Source organism: Symsagittifera roscoffensis, chromosome 1, assembly GCF_963678635.1.
Source record: "Symsagittifera roscoffensis chromosome 1, txSymRosc1.1, whole genome shotgun sequence".
NCBI lineage: Eukaryota > Metazoa > Xenacoelomorpha > Acoela > Convolutidae > Symsagittifera > Symsagittifera roscoffensis.
The window spans coordinates 34,189,462-34,198,246 of NC_087062.1; the positions used below are offsets into that span (position 1 = coordinate 34,189,462).

An 8,785-nucleotide genomic window follows, 5' to 3' on the forward strand; every position below is an offset into this window, starting at 1 on the left:
CTAGCAATCTATAAATCCCGACAATAAGAGTTAAATATAACTAGTGACAGATCTATGGAAGTAAGATGTATCTCAGTGGTAGCCATTAAGTCTGTATATCTCCCCCAAATTTTTTGCCCCTGTGTATATATATATATATCTCTTCTCTTCTCTTCTCTCCTCTCCTCTCCTCTCCTCTCCCTCTCCCTCTCTCTCTCTCTCTCTCTCTCTCTCGCTCTCGCTCTCGCTCTCGCTCTCGCTCTCTCGCTCTCTCTGAGTAATCTTCCATTCTCGCGTCAGAAAATTTTTTTAACCGTTTCTCACCATCGCACAGACTGTAACAAGCATACTAACTCAATGGAAGACTTTTAGAACATACAGCAAAAGACAAAGAAAATAAATGGCGTCAATTCGTCCCAAATTGTGATCATCGCACTGGCGCCAGAAAATTCTAGACGGATTCAGGCCTGTGGAAGGTAAGCAGCCAATTTGATTGGACTCGAAGTCCATCAGTGTCGTACAAAGAGACGCAAAAGATCCAAGCTCCCTCTTTCTACGTTCCTAATTTTTTTTCACAAAAGACTAAACAAGCCATCGCTGACAGCAACCTTCCCAACCACTTTTCCCAGATGACTGATGTCATATTCACTCAAGGACCTCGGTCCTCTAATCTTGCTCTATTTAACTTTTCTTTTTAATTACTTGCTGTCTGAGAACATAATCCCTCGAATAATTATAAACTAAAACTTGAAAATAAAACCCTTGCCAAACCGGATATACTTAAAGCTGTCAACATCATACAAGCCTAAATCACTTTATAGCCCAGCACAATTTTCGCTCTTTTCACTCCACCATCAATGAACTGTCAACCCTTGACCTTCAAGTTACAGACGTTTTAATCAGAAATGCCCCCTCACGCAATCCTTGCTACACCAGACCTTTCAAAGGCTTTCGATATGCTGTGACCTGGCATACACGTTTATGACAGACCTCTCTCAAGACACCTGATGGCGCTACCTTAGAAATTATTTAAATGGGCGTCAAGCCACCAATTGCTTTTGCGAATAGTCATCCCCCATAGAATATTGCCCCTATAACCGCAGAGAATGAACAGCACACCTCATATGCGGACGATTTCAATTCTTTCTCCGGAGAACTGATATCGAAAAGCATCAAACTCAATAAATGGCTACGTAAAAAAATCTATAACACATTTTTACTTCTCAAAAATTAAATTTTGCCCTCTGAAGGATCAGTATATCTTTTTTCGTCTTACCAAACAGACTTTAATAAAGCACCTAAAGTAATTTCGAACAATGAGCATATCCCGCTGAGCAAAAGCCCATAATTTCTGGGTGTAACTTGAGCTGACTCTAAACACTGCAAAAAGTCCGCTGACAAGGCCAGGCGCAGAGTCCTGACAACCTTAGTAGTTTCAACCTGGCGTCAAAACAAAGAAACTTAAAAAGCCCTTGTTAGACCCATAAAAGATTGAAACAACGATAAAAACAACCACTCCTTTAACTTCTCAGTTTTTTTAATCTCCGTTACTATTACACTAACAGTTTTTTCCACAATCATCCCCTTCCCCTCGCCAAATACGCCTATCAATACTTAAATGCTCCAAAGAAGAAACCACTGAACTTCTTTTCAACAACTCGTTGATGCCGCGAAGTTTATAGAGCTGGCGACAGACGAGCATAACCCGACACCGGGCTAACAAAAACTGTAGCCTTTGCCGAGTTTTAAAACTTTGATTGAGAAGTCAACTTCAGATTTAAGACAGAAGCCAAGCTGGGCTTCGCAAACACTTGCTAGAGCACGACCAAAAACCAGCTCTATCAAATAAAACAAAAAAAAAGTAGAAATAAGCCACGAATTAGCAAAAACTCGGCTTCATGTCGGATTCGACTCTATGACCTAGCAAATCTAGGATTCGACTCTATCTCCTCTCCTCTCCTCTCCTCTCCTCTCCTCTCCCTCTCTCTCGCTCTCGCTCTCGCTCTCTCGCTCTCTCTGAGTAATCTTCCATTCTCGCGTCAGAAAATTTTTTAAACCGTTTCTCACCATCGCACAGACTGTAACAAGCATACTAACTCAATGGAAGACTTTTAGAACATACAGCAAAAGACAAAGAAAATAAATGGCGTCAATTCGTCCCAAATTGTGATCATCGCACTGGCGCCAGAAAATTCTAGACGGATTCAGGCCTGTGGAAGGTAAGCAGCCAATTTGATTGGACTCGAAGTCCATCAGTGTCGTACAAAGAGACGCAAAAGATCCAAGCTCCCTCTTTCTACGTTCCTAATTTTTTTTCACAAAAGACTAAACAAGCCATCGCTGACAGCAACCTTCCCAACCACTTTTCCCAGATGACTGATGTCATATTCACTCAAGGACCTCGGTCCTCTAATCTTGCTCTATTTAACTTTTCTTTTTAATTACTTGCTGTCTGAGAACATAATCCCTCGAATAATTATAAACTAAAACTTGAAAATAAAACCCTTGCCAAACCGGATATACTTAAAGCTGTCAACATCATACAAGCCTAAATCACTTTATAGCCCAGCACAATTTTCGCTCTTTTCACTCCACCATCAATGAACTGTCAACCCTTGACCTTCAAGTTACAGACGTTTTAATCAGAAATGCCCCCTCACGCAATCCTTGCTACACCAGACCTTTCAAAGGCTTTCGATATGCTGTGACCTGGCATACACGTTTATGACAGACCTCTCTCAAGACACCTGATGGCGCTACCTTAGAAATTATTTAAATGGGCGTCAAGCCACCAATTGCTTTTGCGAATAGTCATCCCCCATAGAATATTGCCCCTATAACCGCAGAGAATGAACAGCACACCTCATATGCGGACGATTTCAATTCTTTCTCCGGAGAACTGATATCGAAAAGCATCAAACTCAATAAATGGCTACGTAAAAAAATCTATAACACATTTTTACTTCTCAAAAATTAAATTTTGCCCTCTGAAGGATCAGTATATCTTTTTTCGTCTTACCAAACAGACTTTAATAAAGCACCTAAAGTAATTTCGAACAATGAGCATATCCCGCTGAGCAAAAGCCCATAATTTCTGGGTGTAACTTGAGCTGACTCTAAACACTGCAAAAAGTCCGCTGACAAGGCCAGGCGCAGAGTCCTGACAACCTTAGTAGTTTCAACCTGGCGTCAAAACAAAGAAACTTAAAAAGCCCTTGTTAGACCCATAAAAGATTGAAACAACGATAAAAACAACCACTCCTTTAACTTCTGTTTTTTTAATCTCCGTTACTATTACACTAACAGTTTTTTCCACAATCATCCCCTTCCCCTCGCCAAATACGCCTATCAATACTTAAATGCTCCAAAGAAGAAACCACTGAACTTCTTTTCAACTACTCGTTGATGCCGCGAAGTTTATAGAGCTGGCGACAGACGAGCATAACCCGACACCGGGCTAACAAAAACTGTAGCCTTTGCCGAGTTTTAAAACTTTGATTGAGAAGTCAACTTCAGATTTAAGACAGAAGCCAAGCTGGGCTTCGCAAACACTTGCTAGAGCGCGACCAAAAACCAGCTCTATCAAATAAAACAAAAAAAAGTAGAAATAAGCCACGAATTAGCAAAAACTCGGCTTCATGTCGGATTCGACTCTATGACCTAGCAAATCTAGGATTCGACTCTATCTCCTCTCCTCTCCCTCTCTCTCTCTCTCTCTCTCTCTCTCTCTCTCTCTCTCTCTCGCTCTCGCTCTCTCGCTCTCTCTGAGTAATCTTCCATTCTCGCGTCAGAAAATTTTTTAAACCGTTTCTCACCATCGCACAGACTGTAACAAGCATACTAACTCAATGGAAGACTTTTAGAACATACAGCAAAAGACAAAGAAAATAAATGGCGTCAATTCGTCCCAAATTGTGATCATCGCACTGGCGCCAGAAAATTCTAGACGGATTCAGGCCTGTGGAAGGTAAGCAGCCAATTTGATTGGACTCGAAGTCCATCAGTGTCGTACAAAGAGACGCAAAAGATCCAAGCTCCCTCTTTCTACGTTCCTAATTTTTCTTCACAAAAGACTAAACAAGCCATCGCTGACAGCAACCTTCCCAACCACTTTTCCCAGATGACTGATGTCATATTCACTCAAGGACCTCGGTCCTCTAATCTTGCTCTATTTAACTTTTCTTTTTAATTACTTGCTGTCTGAGAACATAATCCCTCGAATAATTATAAACTAAAACTTGAAAATAAAACCCTTGCCAAACCGGATATACTTAAAGCTGTCAACATCATACAAGCCTAAATCACTTTATAGCCCAGCACAATTTTCGCTCTTTTCACTCCACCATCAATGAACTGTCAACCCTTGACCTTCAAGTTACAGACGTTTTAATCAGAAATGCCCCCTCACGCAATCCTTGCTACACCAGACCTTTCAAAAGCTTTCGATATGCTGTGACCTGGCATACACGTTTATGACAGACCTCTCTCAAGACACCTGATGGCGCTACCTTAGAAATTATTTAAATGGGCGTCAAGCCACCAATTGCTTTTGCGAATAGTCATCCCCCATAGAATATTGCCCCTATAACCGCAGAGAATGAACAGCACACCTCATATGCGGACGATTTCAATTCTTTCTCCGGAGAACTGATATCGAAAAGCATCAAACTCAATAAATGGCTACGTAAAAAAATCTATAACACATTTTTACTTCTCAAAAATTAAATTTTGCCCTCTGAAGGATCAGTATATCTTTTTTCGTCTTACCAAACAGACTTTAATAAAGCACCTAAAGTAATTTCGAACAATGAGCATATCCCGCTGAGCAAAAGCCCATAATTTCTGGGTGTAACTTGAGCTGACTCTAAACACTGCAAAAAGTCCGCTGACAAGGCCAGGCGCAGAGTCCTGACAACCATAGTAGTTTCAACCTGGCGTCAAAACAAAGAAACTTAAAAAGCCCTTGTTAGACCCATAAAAGATTGAAACAACGATAAAAACAACCACTCCTTTAACTTCTGTTTTTTTAATCTCCGTTACTATTACACTAACAGTTTTTTCCACAATCATCCCCTTCCCCTCGCCAAATACGCCTATCAATACTTAAATGCTCCAAAGAAGAAACCACTGAACTTCTTTTCAACTACTCGTTGATGCCGCGAAGTTTATAGAGCTGGCGACAGACGAGCATAACCCGACACCGGGCTAACAAAAACTGTAGCCTTTGCCGAGTTTTAAAACTTTGATTGAGAAGTCAACTTCAGATTTAAGACAGAAGCCAAGCTGGGCTTCGCAAACACTTGCTAGAGCGCGACCAAAAACCAGCTCTATCAAATAAAACAAAAAAAAGTAGAAATAAGCCACGAATTAGCAAAAACTCGGCTTCATGTCGGATTCGACTCTATGACCTAGCAAATTTGAATCTCACGCACTAACCACTCAGCCATGGATGCTTCAAAGTCCCAAAAACTAGCCACCAATAACGCAGCTACATTATATTGCCAATTCGATGCAGCAAAAGTAGCTCCAATTACAAAAAGACACAATTGTGCAAATACTAAATTGGAAAGCATTAAGCCAAATTATGTATAAAATAAGCTTTATGTATAAAATTATGTATAAAAAAATTGCGAGATTCTTTGAGTTGGAAAATCACTTTCCATCAAAAAGCAAATGCTACCAAAAAGCTGTAAAGGTGCCCCAATATTTGCGACTAACAAATATTAGATTAACAATCTTTAAGCCAATTTGAGAACAAAAAACATGAGCGGTTTAAAAAATCCCACAAAATATTTGTCTGTCACGGGATTTCTGTTCCGGGGTTGTGTTTGCTTGAACCATGACAATTCTTCTAGTCCACCACTACTGGTTGGCGTCATGTGCAACTAAAAGTAGTGTGTCATCTTGAATTTTAATTTTCTTTTTTTTTGTTAAATATCAAAGCATCACCCTTGAGATGAAATTAAGTTGCTTCTGAAAATGCATTCTATGGGATGGTGAATTTCCAAAAGCTTGTATATTCAGATCTCTGAAATCAAATAGATAACACATATCAACAGCCTTCTGTGAAAAACAGCCTTCATCAGAAAAACAAGCCGGTAAAAACATACCTTTATCATATATAGTTCGGTCGACACAGAAGCGAAGTGAAGATTCCTATCACCTGTTACAAAATGCAAGCATAGCATTGCAAGCTATCGAACAGAAAAAGAGCTGAAAATAACTAAGAAAAAAATCATTGAAATAAATAAAACATTTTTTAAAAAAATATCAATTGCAGAACTATCGAGAAAACCAACAACCAGCATCAAATAAGCTTTTTATAATATCCGAGCAACCACTCAGCCCACAATACATGAGAAGACACTAATTGAGCCGAAAATATTTTAAAAAATACCAGAAGCAATTTGTTGCAAAAATTTTTTCAGCGATGGAACATGTAATATTCGCCCAAAACCTACACAACGACAGAAAAGAGAAAAAGTTCTTTTTTGACGACTGGCTGACGTCAGATAGCTTAACTCAACGTGTTTTTCACTTTCTCGACCTAGCCAGTGGAACTTTTGTTGTGTAAGGGTCAACGAACGTGTTACGACTTTTAGGCCATCAGCCGAACGATTCTTACTTAGCTTTCGATTACATGCAAATAATAACCACATATATAATAACCACAAATAATCTCCGATCCCCAGACAATGCAGTTGCAGCTAAAAATGGTACTAAAAATCCATTATTATAGTTTCTTAGCCAATCAGCAAATCAGATTTCAGTAATCTAAAAACTGCAAAGATAGTAAACATTTCCAGGTACTAGAATATTGATATTGGCCGGATAAAAGAACAGCAGAAATATGGAAAATTTCCAAATTGTCTTTGACGCCGCCGAATTGGAACAAATTTTATATTTCAACAGTTTCGTTATTAAAGAAGCGAAACATAGCTTCATTTAATTGAATGGCAATTGCTTCTTTTTAAAATTTGACTTTTGGCTAATTTTATTTTCGGTCATTCGCTCACGAGTTTTTTCGCGCATTCGGTCCTTCACGCATGAGAATAGCCCTCATCGGATCCATGAGCTTGATTGACTCTTTCCTCGCCCTGGACTACTCGTGGTCTAAAAAAAAACAATAGAAAACAACCGTTCAGGGACTTAGAGTAATAAAACGAGTAATAAGCTGTTAAGAAGTCAACGGGCACTCATCCTCCAACTCAGAAATTCCCGAGAGATAACGTCGTTGTTCTTTCTAATTCTGGTTTCTTTGAGGTTCGGATCGGTCACAAATCTGCCACTTAACCTTCCGGCTCCACACAATTCGGGAAATAACGAAAGTATCCCACGAGCGTGTCGCGTCTGGAAGCTTCTTTTTTGCAAAATCTCAATTGACTGTCCCTCGTGTCGTGTTCGGATGTTCTTTGCTTGCGTTATTCTTTTTGTCCAACATGGCGATTTCGGTCTTTCACCGAAATTCTAGCTCGTAAATTGAAATTTTCTAAATTTTACTTAATTTTCTGACCCTCTTCTCTATTCTCTCGATAACGTGCTCAGAGGGTTCAAACGTGCCTTCTGAAGAGAGAAGAAGAAAAAATGAACTTTATTAGTGAATGATACTACATATAAAAGTGAAACTTTGAGTTTGCGTAATTCAAGCTTTGAGTTAAATTGTTAATGTTCAGGAACGACATGGGTTGCAACGGCATTTGATGAAGAAAGTGCATGGATTGTCGAGATTGAAGGTTGATTGAAGTTGCTGTTTAAGAAAATTGAAGAGTAGAGTCGATGTCGATTTTTGCTTAAACACTATTGACGCTATGAATTGTTCTTTGGAAAAAGCTCCCAAGGGAACAGAATTTGCGGGTAAGAGGTACATAGAATACCATTCTCTGACTGGATCTGTTACCCGGTCTCGATTCACTAACAGTAACATAGTCGTTAATATCGAAGTCGTAACAGTTATGTAACAGTTTGAAGAAGAGAAGACAATCAGTAAAAATAATTTGATAGCAAATAGGCAGTATGTTTAACATCACAAGACTGTCAGTATAATTAGTGGAACCAATTATCAACTTTACTGCCTTTTTCTGGAATTTTTCCAAATCACGTAGCTTTGATAAATTTGGGTACCAAATACAAGAGTTATTAAGTAAAATGGACCTCACACAAGAAATTCAAATTTGAAGCTTAGTTTTAACAGGTGAGTTAAAAGGAACATTACGCTTCAAATAATGAAAACACTTTGAGACTTTACCAAGTTTCGCAGAAACATGGTGAATCCCAGACAAAGTGTAACATTCGCCCGGAAGATACATATCGACGGATAACAAAACTAAGTCCTAAGACGACTGGCTAGCGTCTAAACAGAGCTTTGCATGTTTTTCACCGTCTCTACTAAGCCAGTACTTTTCGGTGGTCTTTCTTACATCGGGTCGACAAAAACGTTACTGCTCTCCGGCTTCGACCAGAACGCTCAAATTAACTGAATTACATGCAAAAATAGTGAGCTCATGGCTGGGTCTCTGTATCCCCAGACCACGAGGTCACTCCTAAAAACAGGGCTACTACTTATCATATTACTATTGTTTTTGTTCAGTAGATAAAAATCATCATCTCCATCGAAGATGGATCAACCCTTTCCCCCAACTCCTAGCTTCTCATCCTTATCAAAATGAATCCAGTTGTTAATTAAATTCAATTCAGGACATGACAAGAAGCTAAAAGTTTATATAAAAGGCTAAAAGTTCCAGTCCCGAAACCTATGTGACATTCGACCAGAATGGCCAAAATGCAGTCTCTGCAGAATTCGGTATTT

General features: G+C 39.3%; 1 long non-coding RNA gene across 1 annotated transcript; it reads right to left on the minus strand.

The window, feature by feature from the left end:
• Positions 1-5,582: 5,582 nt before the first annotated feature.
• Positions 5,583-8,488, minus strand: LOC134856687 (uncharacterized). Its single transcript, XR_010164836.1, has 3 exons — positions 6,090-8,488; positions 5,929-6,007; positions 5,583-5,864 (listed from the first exon to the last, which is right to left on the minus strand). It is a non-coding gene; the product is annotated as an uncharacterized LOC134856687 (long non-coding RNA).
• Between the last annotated feature and the right edge of the window lie 297 nt (positions 8,489-8,785).